Source organism: Mustela nivalis (assembly GCF_964662115.1).
Source record: "Mustela nivalis genome assembly, chromosome: 8".
Classification (NCBI taxonomy): Eukaryota; Metazoa; Chordata; class Mammalia; order Carnivora; family Mustelidae; genus Mustela; species Mustela nivalis.
Genome location: NC_139027.1, coordinates 28044061 through 28057510, shown reverse-complemented (window position 1 = coordinate 28057510; position 13450 = coordinate 28044061). Strand labels below are relative to the sequence as shown.

The window sequence follows — 13450 nt, the reverse complement described above, 5'->3', positions numbered from 1 at the left end:
ATATTTGTGTACAAATATTTCTCTGGAAGGATGTTTACATTTCTCTTCATTAAATCAATGAATGGAATTGCCAAATCACAGGAAAGGTGTGTATTTGAATATGTAAGAAATTTTCCTGACCAGGTATAGCACTTTTTTCATTCCCATCAGCAAATGTGTTAGTTCCAATTGCTTAAAATCTTCACTAATATTTGGTATTGTCAATCTTTTAAAATTTTGTTTAAATTTTGTTTTGTTATTATATAACAAATAATTTTTAATTAAAATAAATAAATTTTGTTATTATTTCATGTGTGAAGTTACATCTCATTATAGTTCTAATTTGCCTTGCTTTGGTGATAAATAATGTCGAGCATGTTTTTTATTTGTTTATTGGCTATTTCTTTATCTTCTTTTATCAAGTGCTTCTTCAAGTCTTTCGCACACTCACTTTTGTTGAATTTTCTTATACCAAACCTTAGGAGTTCTTTATGTATATATATACATCCATAAACAAACATATTTACAAATATATATGTTTTACTGTCTATGGCTTTTTTTTTTTTTTTTTTTTTACGTAGAAAAGCAATTTATTCCATTATAAGCACTTACACAGTTAGTCATGGAGAGTAACAGGCCTGCTGGTGAAACAGGTCACCCAAAATAGAGATGGTACCAAACTAGTGGTCAAGGACTAACTCCTCACTTGGCTCTATCCTTCCTTACTTTAGCCTTTACTTAAAAGGAGTCTGTAAAACTTGGGGATATAGCCTAAGAAAAAAAATAACCACACCCAATATTCCCCTTTCTGTGGCTACGTTAGACCTTTTGTTACTAGAAAATTCCTGAAGAAAATTTAAATATAAGTCTGTGGCTTTACTGAATCAAGTCCCCCAGTTAATATTTAGAAAACACCCTCTGTTTGGGCTAGTAACATTGTTGATGGTACCTATCATAGAGGGATAGCCAAACAAAGTCTGTGTCTCAAAACCAGTGTTAAATCAATCTCAGGGTTGAGAGGGGGGAAAAAAGGGGAGTCTAAAATCACAAGAAGTGCAGACATATCTAGGACACTTGTCCTTCTGGATCCACGCTTCCTTCAGGATCTTCATCATTGTAAATGTTCTCTGCCATTTGCCACACTTGCATAATATTGTCTTCTGATACAGAACAAATCACCCAAGGTTCATTGGGATTCCAAGAGAAATCAGATATCTTGGCAGTGTGACCACCATGAATAAACAACAATTCTGGTGGTCCATCTTCTGCATCTTCCGGAGATTGTTCCTCTCCAATTTTACTTAAATCCCAAACATTCAGTCTACGATCAGTACCACTGGAAGCCAAAATGGTCTCATTGTGAGGTGACCACTGAACCTGGAATATTTCATCCTTATGTGATTCAAAGGAATGCAACTTAAGTTTCAGATCTCTCAGATCCCACAAGGCAACAGTCTTGTTGGCTGATCCTGTGGCCAGAATGAACTCACTGTAAGGATTGAAAGATAGGCAGTTCACTTCAAGCAGTGTGAGCATCAACTGAGTGGCTTGGTTTGGAAGTATTGTTTGAACGAGTATCCCAGATCACAAGTTTCTGATCCAACTGACCCAAACAGAGACTCATGGAGCAGATGCCAGGAAACGTCTTCTACTACTGCTGTATGCCCTGTAAAGATGGTCTTCGCATCCACAACTTTTCCTTCCTTTGCACTGATGTCCCAGAGGCAGATGGTGTGATCGTCTGAAGCACTAAGTGCCCACTGAGATTTGGGTTCCAAGAAAGTCCATAGCCCTCCTTCTGATGTCCACGGAGACCCAAGTCTGGGTTGCACTCTCCAGAAGGGTCTGGTTTGGAAGGATGTTTTGTATAGTCAAAAACAAGAACATCACTGGATGGAGTCTTTGTCGCAATGATGCAAGGGTTCTGGGGCATATAACGTGCCCGGTTTACTTCTCCTTCATGGTTGATCTTGATTTCTATTTCAATTTTTCTACTAACTGAGCCAAAACCTCCAAATTCTCCTTTCTCACTGTCGTAGTGTGAAACATCAAACTGAGCATCATCGTTAGGGAGCTGCACACTGGCTATTACAAGATGGTTTTGTTCATCGGATGTGTGTGTTCACAGGACAAGTCGATGAATGCTGAAGTCTTTCCCTTCTAGTCTGGTTACATCTGGAAGCCACTGCGCAGTTAGGCTAGGCCACTCCAGGGCATGGGTCATCACCAAATTGTAAAGAAAAGGGGTGTCCTTTTTCCATATTTTGTACTCTTCATTGATCACACGTTCTTCCACTGCGTCATCAAAGGCTGCTTCCTTGTCGGCTATGGTGGACAGGCAAGCCGGGGGGATCCCGGGGTCAAGCATTGCGGGAGGGGCGGGGAGGCTACGGGCCTACTGTCTATGGCATTTTTAAAATATACTAAATAGAATCTTCTGAAGGGCAGACAATTTTAATTTAAGAAAGTCCATTTTTTCAATACATGTTTTATAGTTTGAGCTTTATGTGTCTTTTTAATAAATCACTGCCTGCCCCATCTCATCATGATTTTATTTTATATTTTTCTAAATATTTTCACATTTTAGCTTTTATGTTTTAATCCTGGTCTATTTGAATAGTTTAATTTTCCTGTATGTTAGGATGTATTGTTTGACATTCACTCATTTATGTGGATATTTTAGCTGTTTATTCACATTACAAGTGTACCTACTGAATTGACTTGGCACCTCTTTTCAAAATACTGTATGATCTCATGTACATGTAGAATCTCGAGAACAAAAACAAAAACAAACAAACTTGAGCTCATAGGAGCAGAAAGTAATATAATAGTTACCAGGGAATGGGGCGGTAGGGGCAAGTAGGGAGCTGTAGGTCAAAGGGTACAAAGTTACACTTATATGGGATGAATAAGTCTAGAGACCTAATGTGTAGGTGTGGTAACTATACTTATTAATTCTTTTTTTTTTAAGAGTTTATTTATTTGTCAGAGAGTGAGAGAGAGCATGAGAGAGCGCACAAGCAGGGAGAGTGGAAGGCAGAGGCAGAGAGAGAAACAAGCTCCCTGCCGAGCCAGGAGCCTGATGTGGGACTCAATCCCAGGACCCTGGGGTCACGACCTGAGCCGAAGGCCCAATCGATTGAGCCACCGTGGCGTCCCTGTACTTACTAATTTTGTGTTGAGCACTGAAAATATGCTAAGAGAATATAAAAAATTAATGACTTCTGATTTAAGCTTTGACATTAAAGAGCTTGGAATTCATCACTCTTTCCTTACAAGTAAAAAAAAAAAAAGTCCCATCCCCCCTCACCAAATTAATGACTTCTTTTTACTCTATCAGAGAATTGAGGTTCCAGGGCAAACCACTCTCAAAATTGAAGAGATAGTAAATTGAATACAGAGAATTACACCCGAGATCAGCTAAAGTAAAGCAGAAACCTGCAAGGCCAGAAACACTTATCTGGTAACTTTGAGGAATTGCTAGAGTCTCAGTGTGGACTAACTTGAGAATTCAAACTTGTGGGAGCCCAGTTTTAGGGCAGTTCCCACACATGTATGGGTGCTATCTCTAATAGCTCCACCAGGTTCTCATAGCAAAGATGAGAGAAAAAAAACATTTCCTCCTGTTTCAGGCAGGGAAAGAAGAAAATTAACCAATTTAAATATACCTGGATAATCCTTTTGCAATGTATATGTATATCACATGGCACATTTTATCCTTAAGGAATGTTGTATGTCAATAAATCTGCAAAATGTTCTTTTTAAATATTCCCAGAGAGTTCTCCATAAAAAATTCCTGCTTTCCAAAAGAAACTACTTCATCTGATTCTCATCTGACATTAAGGAAGAGGATTAGACAACTACAGCTTTCTCTAGCCTCCCTGTCTCAGATAGGGAGAGGGAGGAAAAGGCTATTGAATTCTGAGGATCACAGCCCAGGGACTTAAGCTCACTAAAAAGCTGAGATTCAATCATAAGATTACAAAATGCTTCCCTTTCCCAACACGACTACCACATCAACAGGGCTCCAGCATAATAATAATGGATTATAACCAAGAGAGCTATAAGACACAGATTCCAGTTAAGAAGGAGCTCTTAGGGAAACCAAAAACAACAGAGGGAAGAGGGAACTGAGACTTCTGACCCTCATACCAAATGTAAACATTAAACAGAGCTCAGCTCCTAATCAGATTTAACATAAAATCCTCACACTGAAAGCCTAAGTTCGTATTAATTCATTTACCACCAAATAAATTTCTAAGGTAAGAAAAATCCAATAAGAAGAAATAAAACAAGCATCAAAATCAGACTCAGATGTGACACATTTTAAAATTATCAGAAAATTTAAAATAGCCATGATTAATATGTTAAAGGCTGTAATGGAAACAGTAGACAGTATGGAAGAACAGATGCATAATATAAACAGAGATAGGAAAATTCCAAGTAAAATTCAAAAGGAAATGTTAGGAATCAAAACACTCTAACAGAAAGGAAGGATGCCTTTGGCAGGTTTGTTAGCAGATTGGATACAATCAAGGAAAGAATCAGTGAGAATGCAGATATGTCAATAGAATCTATCAAATTGAAATGCAAAGAGCAAAACGAATGAGAAACAAAAACACTCCAGAATATCCACGATATCTAAGACAGATACAGTAGATGTAACATACTAGTAATTGGAATACCAGAAGGAGAAGAAAGAAAGAAAGAAAGAGGCAGAAAAATATTTAAAGCAATAATGGCTGAGACTATCCAAAGGTAGTAACATTAATTATAACAAATGTACCATACTAATGTGAGCTGTTAAATATATGAGAACCTGTGTGATTCAGGTATAGGAATATGATAATTCTTTGTACTGTTCTGTATTAGTTTTTTTTTTTTCAGTTATTACTTCAGAGTTTTAAGTTTTGTTATGTTTTAGGTTTTGGCCTAGGAATTAAATGCCTTCCTCTAGATCTAATTTTTGATTTACTATCTCATTTTCTCTCATCTAAAGAAACATTCTTTAATATTTCTAATACTAATAACATCCTTTAGTGTCTCTGATACTGATAGTTTCTTTCTTTTTTTTAATTCATTTCAAAATGTCTGTATTTTATATTTATTTAAAAATATTTGGTTGAAAATAGAATTCTGCTTGATATTTTTCTTTATTTAAGTCTATAAAGATATAACCTCAATATCCCTTGGCCTGCATTTAAATATATATGCACACACACAAACACATTATTTTTAATTAACATATAATGTATTATTTGTTTCAGGGGTACGGGTTTGTGATTCATTCTTCTTATACAATTCAAAGCACTCACCATAGTACATACCCTCCCCAGTGTCCATCACCCAGCCACCCCATTCCCCCACCCCCAACTCTAGCAACCCTCAGTTTGTTCCTTGAGATTAAGAGTCTCTTATGGTTTGGCTCCCTCTCTGGTTTCATCTTCTTTCAGTTTTCTCTGCCTTCCCCTATGATCCTCTGTCTTGTTTCTCAAATTCCTTGTATCACTGAGATCATATGATAATTGTCTTTCTCTGATTTATGTAATTCGCTTAGTGTAATACCCTCTAGTTCCATCCACGTCATTGCAAATGGTGAGATTTGGGGGGGTTTTGATGGTCGCATAATATTCCCGTGTGTGTGTGTGTGTGTGTATGTGTATCTCATATCTTCTTTATCTGTTCATCTATTGATTGACATCTGGGTTCTTTCCATATTTTGGCTATTATGGACATTGCTGCTATAAATATTGGGGTGCACGTGCCCCTTCAGATCACTACATTTGTATCTTTGGGGTAAATACCCAGTAGTACAATTGCTGAGTTGTAGGGTAGCGGTATTTTCAACTTTTTGAGGAACCTCCATGCTGTTTTCCAGAGTGGCTGTACCAGCTTGCATTCCCACCAACAGTGTAAGTGGGTTCCCCTTTCTCCACATCCTCAGCAACACTTGTTGTTTCCTGACTTGTTAATTTTAGCCATTCTGACTGGTGTGAGGTGGTATCTCATTGAGGTTTTGATTTGTATTTCCCTGATGCTGAGTGATGTGGAGCACTTTTTCATGTGGCTGTTGGCCATTTGGGTGTCTTCCTTGGAGAAATGTCTGTTCATGTCTTCTGCCCATTTCTTGATTGGATTATTTGTTCTTTGGGTGTTGAGTTTGATAAGTTCTTTATAGATTTTGAATACTAGCTCTTTATCTGATAACACACAAACACATTTTGAAGAGAGTGTGTGCTAAGTCCAACGTGTGGATTATCTTGGGTCAGTTTTTTGTTTGTTTACTTTTATATATGAATATGGTTCTCATTTTCCTGTTTCTTTGCATATCTGGCAATATTTTTATGCCAGTCCTGCCAATTTTTAGTCTCTCTATGCAGTGCATAAAGGGCCTTATTCTCATATCTTTGTTTTCTGTCATTTTGAAAACATTGGCTAGTTATTAATTATTTTCTATGCTTCCCAGCTTCTTCCAAGTCTTATTAATATTTTATTATCTCTCACATGCTTATTTCCATGATCAGAGTGGTGATTCTTCTATAATTGGCTTTACACATACCAGGCACTGTTGTAGTCCTCGCTACCACTGATTGATGCTGTAGGAACCAAGGATATATAGCAAAAGGCAACATAAAGGAGAATATGGGATAAAAGTCCTGGAACAGCATGCATCATTACTCAGGTTTCATGAGGATCTTAGATAGAAGCCATTCTACATAAAATCTATCAATCATCAATATTTGTTAAGTGCCTGTTGTTTAGGGGAAATAAAAGACGTATCCCATATAACTTTAACCTTGAATGAGGGCTTACAAATCTTTAAATATCATATATTAGTTGGGAAGGCAAGATGCCTATATGAAACAGTCCTCAGTTTATTCCCCAGATAAACACTTTTTGGTGAACAAAGTACTATGGAAGTGCTAAGAAGCTAACAAAGAGAAATACAGTAGACAGATGCTGAAGATGCTCAAAATCTGGCAGAGAAGACACATTCGTAGAGATGGTTATGATACAAACAGAATGAAATAGGAATTAAAGCAACATATAAAATTTATTCGGCTCTTACTATATGCCACGGATTAAGTCATTTAATCTGCAACACAACCTACGATGTAAGTACATCATTATCTGCCTTTTACAGATGGGGAAACTGAGGTATAAAATCGTGTGAAGCCCTTGGTGAAGGTAACATAGTAAGTGACAGAGCAAGGGTATAATCTTAGGCTGTCTGATTCCCTCATTCTTTTTTTTTTTTTTTTTTTTTTTTTAAAGATTTTATTTATTTGTCAGAGCGAGTGAGAGCGAGCACAGGCAGACAGAGTGGAAGGCAGAGTCAGACGGAGAAGCAGGCTCCCTGCGGAGCAAGGAGCCCAATGCGGGACTCGATCCCAGGACGCTGGGATCATGACCTGAGCCGAAGGCAGCTGCTTAACCAACTGAGCCACCCAGGCGTCCCTGATTCCCTCATTCTTAAAATAAAGTCATAATGGAATGCAGAGGAAGAAGCAAATTATTCTTAGAGCTAGTATGATGCTGAGGGACTTGAAAACATAAGCCGTATTATCATGAGGGGTTAATTATCAGTGATAAGGGACAACTGGTCTCCCACTGCATGAGGCATACATAAATTAAGAAAATACAGCCACCTTCCAATTTCAAAGCTAACACAAATTCCCATACCAAGATAGAGCTGGTATCTGCAGAAGAGTCCATGATTCTTATTTCTACTACTCATCTACCATCCCCTAAAATATCAAGAATTACTGCAAACTATGTCTCAAGATCTTTCAAGTGTTTTAGGATTTATTTTCCCCAAATCTGGTAATTATTTACTCAGTTACTTTAATTTTTTAATCCAAGTATGGTTTTACCTCAAAAGCACACACATCTTACAGTCAGCAGAAATATTTATTCCTCTTTATAAATTATTAAATTAACTTTATGGCTTAGAATTAAGTACCTCATGAATCTTGTTATCAAGAATTAATAATAATTCTGTACATTTATATAATGTTTTACGATGTTCTTCCACATAAATTATCTTACTTAATTTTCATAGCAGTGTAATGTGTTAGAGAAAGTTGATAATACTCCAGTTTTCTCTATGAGGATTCAAAGACTTAGGAAAGTTTGAGTCACTTCCTTGAGTTTGTATGGCTATGGATTATGAGTTGGACTTAAGAGTAATCCAGTCTACTTTCCTCTTCTCCTCTCTCTCTCTCTTTCTCTCCCCCCCCCCTTTTTTTTTCCTTTCACTCATTAGGACATGACCATATCTGAGTGATCAGAAGAATCTTAAGTTCTTGAAAGTGTAAAGATGGCAATCACAGCTGGAATGAGGGTGAATTAAGTAGAATGCAGCAACCCTATGAGATCTGGTCAAAGCATCATCCAAGAAGTCTCAGTCATTTATTAGAATTGTGCCATGTGGCTTAGAACTTCAGTGAGGTAGCACATTAGAGATGGGAGAGATTAGTGTGTATGGATTTAGTCTGGGGCAGGGAATTTTAGTGGCTGGAAGGAGGAGTAGAATTTGAATAGGTAGAGATACGAATTGTGTTTTACTGGCTAGAAGGGCAGCAGAAACAAAGATAGTAAGAGAAAGATCATAAGGAAATATTGGGGGACTGTTGTATTACGAACCCCTTGAGGGGGATTAGTCAGAAATCAGGCTGGGTAAATAAGATGGAGAAGGACATAGTAGATTGGAAGCAGGAGTTGGAAACTAGGGAAATACATCGTGCTCTTGGAGTGGGGACTCGCATGTTAATGGCCTGTTTGGAGATGATCAATCCATTCTTATTGGCAGGGTGAGTAATGGTGAGGCAAGATCAGTTGGGAAGTGTTTAGATGATGGTCAGGAAGGCTCCAGTTGTGAGACTGGTGTAGGAATGGAGAGAAAGGAGACATTTTAAATAAAGAACTGTATTGATACAGTGACAGACTGGATTCAGAGGATGAGGCAAAGAGGAAATTTAAAGATGACTTCAGGTTTCCTAGTCTGGGAGGTAAAAAGGGTGTTGTAGCTACTAACACCAAAAACATGCTAAAGAAAGGGAATGCATTTTAGAAGAAGGCTTTTGTTAGCTCATGTGATGTGATATTATCTCTGAAGAAGACATTTATGAGGAGAAATCTTATGGGCCATTTGGAAAGTGAGATAGGAGGAGTTTAATCTGAGAGACATTGACAGACACATTTCATGCCACCAGATTTGGATTAAACACAGGGGCATGAATGTGATAAGTAAAAACGTAAGTTCAGTGTTGGAGGCTTGTAGAATTACCTCTTTTAGGTACTGGAGAATGCATGGATGCACAGGAGAGAGACCAAGAGGAGAATAGGAAAGAGGCATGTCACTGACCCTAGAGAAGGAAAAGAGGAAGTTGGGTAGATCAATAGTGTAGAAAAGGAGTCAACAATAAGAATTTATCTTTTTTTTTAAGTTTTTTTTTTTAATGTATTTGACAGAGATGGAGAGAGGGAAAAGCACAAGCATGGGGGGCAGTGGCAGAGGGAGAAGCAGGCTCCCCACTGAGCAGGAGGGAAAGACCCTGGGATCGTGGCCTGAGCTGAATGAAGGCAGATGCTTTACCAACTGAGCCACCCAGCTGCCCCAACAATAAGAATTTAGAGGAAATATACCAGTGGATATGATAATAAGACCAACAGTGACTTTTTGGGAAAAGAATTTAGATTGAATAATTGAATCACATTTTATCTATCAATATTATTATAGGTAAGGTTCATTTTAACATTTAGCATATTAGCATTTATAATATGTATATGTATAATACTTATACTACATTAACAGTGTATTATATCAAAGATTCATTTTAACATTTAACATATTAGCATGTTTTGCTGTTTTAAACGGCATGTGTTTAGTGTGGCATGTGTTTAGTGGGACCAACATCAGAGGTGGTGGGAAGCATGGGAATAGACTCCAGGCTCAGCTGGGGGAAAGATATGAGTGGCTTTTTAGAAAAGACAATGTCAAAAGTGAATTTCGGTAAGACAAGTTATGCCAAGGGAAGATAAACAGTGGAGAAAGTGGGAGAAAATACCCAGTGGCATATCCTAGGCTTCATGGGGTCTGGTGTCAACATGTTTGTGTCAACATGTATCTACTGGTAATTTTAAATTGTTGTCTCCTTGAAAGAAACCAAAAAAGCCCCAACATGTCCCAGTTCATATCCCTGATATATGTTATTAAAATAAACTGAGGTATGCTGGTAGATTTTTAAAAAAATAAATAATGAAAAAAAATATGGTGTTAGAAAGTCAATGACCTACAACGCAATTTATAGAATTCATACTGAAAGCTAATGATGTAAATATGACCTTTAGAAATTTTAACTCATTTGGATGAAATTGGACTTTAGAAAAGTTAAAAAATATTTATAGGAAGAGTGAAATTTAAGAATTAAGTAAAGTAAAAATTTTGCAAGATATTGAAAGTACCCTTAAATCAAAGTGGGAAAAAAGAGACAGCACTTGCAGTCATTCTAAATAAGTTATGTACTTTCAAGCACCTGGTACTGAGAAAATTTTAGAAACAGTATATTTAGCCACAATCTTACGAACTCATCATGCATTTCTTACATTCTTAATTCTCACTTTATTGCTAGAGAGATTTGCATGATAGAAGAATATAGTTTTAAAAGTTTAATCTGTTTCTCCTGTTTATTCCTTTACCTGAAGTCATAATCATATTTCTATAGGCATAAATTATGATTTCACAAACAAAGGATTATAGCTTTGGGAGGATAATTAGATGCTAGAAAATGAGATTCTTAAAATGAGGGTCTTGTTTATAATATCAAGTATTTGTGACAAACACAATGAGTAATGATGAAAATGTGCCCTAAAACGTGACATGTCATATGAGTAATCGTCTAAATCCTGCTGGGGTGGGGCATGGTTTCTGGCATCTTTAAAACTTTTCTGCTGTGGTGTGGATTTAGAAACAATAGGGTAGTTCAGACCAGCCCTGTCCTAGAGAGAGTTCACACGAGGAGATAATTCTTCCCTGGCTTCAATGACCTCTAATGTTATGAGCTGACCGCCATTATTGTTACAGAGACTTCCTTTGGATTACAAGGACCTGGGATGCCAAATGTCAGGAAATGAAACGTGCCTGTGACGACCCGTGCTAAGTAAAGTTCCAGTTACCTCAACACGGTAGTTGAGAGTCAGGAATTCCATAAATCACTGAGAAAACAATTGTTCAGGATTTCTCAGGGATGTCACTTTTTCCATCCCTTTTGCTTCTATCCACCTGGGAGTGGAGATTCCCCCGCATGTGCCAATCTGCCCAGCAGTAGAAGGTGAGCTCTAAGGTAGCATAGGTGGAATGCTGCTTTGTTCATTATCACATATCCAATGCTCAGTAGAGTGCCTGGCACACTGAGGTTGTATGCGTATGCATGTGTGCGCGTGTGCATGCACGTGCGCGTTGTGAGTGAATGAATGAAAAGGAGAATCAGTCAGTGTTATTAGGACCACTCCAAAGAGCAGACTACATTTAGCTCTTTTTTTTTTTTTAAGATTTTATTTATTTATTTGACAGAGAGAAATTACAAGTACACTGAGAGGCAGGCAGAGAGAGAGAGAGAAGGAAGCAGGCTCCCTGCTGAGCAGAGAGCCCGATGCGGGACTCGATCCCAGGACCCTGAGATCATGACCTGAGCCGAAGGCAGCAGCTTAACCCACTGAGCTACCCAGGCGCCCCTACATTTAGCTCTTTGACTATTGGAAAGATCTTCCCTCTGCGACACTTTTCGCAAGCTAGGAAGGAACCAAACGGTGTCAGCTAGTGCTTCTCTTACGATTTGGCAGCATAGGTATTTTCCAGCATGTCTGTGTGTGTCTTCTGCACTAACAGTCTAGGTTAGATGGTTACCTGGAAGGGCTCCTAAGCTCAGGATGCTGAGCTCTTTCTCTGTGGAACACTGACTAGCATTTATTTAAACCCTCCTGGGGTAAAAATGTCTTCCCATAATACTTTTCCTATGCTTTGTACCTACTTATCCAAGATGAATCCCTAAGGTCATATTTCAATATGAATGCACCCTGTGAGGTTTGGTTCCCAAGTTTGTGAGTAGAATGGGAAAAAAAAAAACCAAAAACATGCCAGAACATTGCCAGAAGAATGACAATCATTATTTTTGCTTTTTTTAATTGAAAATTATATGATGAAATCCTTATCAGCTAATGAGGCAAATTATATTCAGCCAGAAAACATACAAGAATATTTTAGACATGTATTAGTGAATAAATAATGACATTAGTTTTCTGCATATTGTAGTTTGTCAGTTTTTTGAAATTTGTAATTGGTTTGAGATTTTATTCATTTTAAGTAAACATTTGCTGTACTATCTAATTTTTTTCAAATATTTTATTTATTTATTTGACACAGAGCCAGTGAGAGAGGGAACATAAGAAGAGGGAGTGGGAGAGAGAGAAGCAGGCTCCCCGCTGAGCAGGGAGCCCAACTCAGGGCTAGATCCCGGGAACCCTGGATCATGACCAGAGCCAAAAACAGACGCTTAATGACTGAGCCACCCAGGTGCACCAATATCTAAATTTGTGTTTATAATTTTGTACCATTTTTTTCTTAAAAAGGGCCATCCAAATTATATGTTTTAGGAACTGCAAAATTTGTGTCCTGTACCAGTCAGCCTTGTGTTTGCATTTCCCAAACAGTAAGAGTCGACACATCACCATTTTAGCCCCTAGGAAAAGAGATGAAAGGTCTCAGCAGTCCCTGTATGTCCACCTGAGAGCAGCAGGAAGCCCTTTATGCAGAATCTCTGGGGCAATGAGCTCCTCGTCACCTCTAGTGAGAGGACAGAAGAAGCAAAAACATATTTCCAGGGTAAGGTCCTAGGTCTCTGGTCTCACAGATGTGGTTCAGAAGTGCTGAATTTGGAGTCAAGAGATTTGAGTTATTATTCCTGACCTCATATGCACTGTGGGGCCTCAAGGAGATCTCTTTGCTTGGCTGAACCTCAGTGGTTTCTCTCTCTATAGATCTCAAATGTGGTTTTTAATTTTTGTTTATCGCACCAAGATGTTAGGATCAAATGAGTTCATACATGTCAGGGCACCTGGGTGACTCAGATGGTTAAGCGTCGGCCTTCATGTCAGGTTACGATCCCAGGGTTCTGGGATCGAGTCCCATACTGTGGGGCTCCCAGCTCAGTGGGGAGTCTGCTTCTCCCTCTCCCTTTGCCTCTCCCCTTGCTTGTGCTTGCTCTCTTTGTATCTCTCTCTTTGTGTAAATAAAATCCTTAAAAATTGTTAATACATGTCACAGTACATTGACGGAGTAAAGTTGTCCTGGCTTAAGTTGTTACTATTACATGTTATTTCTTAGTAGGGGCAAAGCAAATTCTGTGATAAAGTAGGAAAGTACCTTATCTGCCTCTCTTCAATGTTTAGAATAATTACAGATGCTGGGATG

The 13450-nt window shown here is 38.1% G+C and overlaps 1 pseudogene across 1 annotated transcript; it reads right to left on the bottom strand.

Moving 5' to 3' along the window:
- Nucleotides 1–834: 834 nt before the first annotated feature.
- Nucleotides 835–2330, bottom strand: LOC309871145 (histone-binding protein RBBP4 pseudogene; annotated as a pseudogene). Its single transcript has one exon. The product of its transcript is annotated as a histone-binding protein RBBP4 pseudogene (transcript).
- Nucleotides 2331–13450: the final 11120 nt, after the last annotated feature.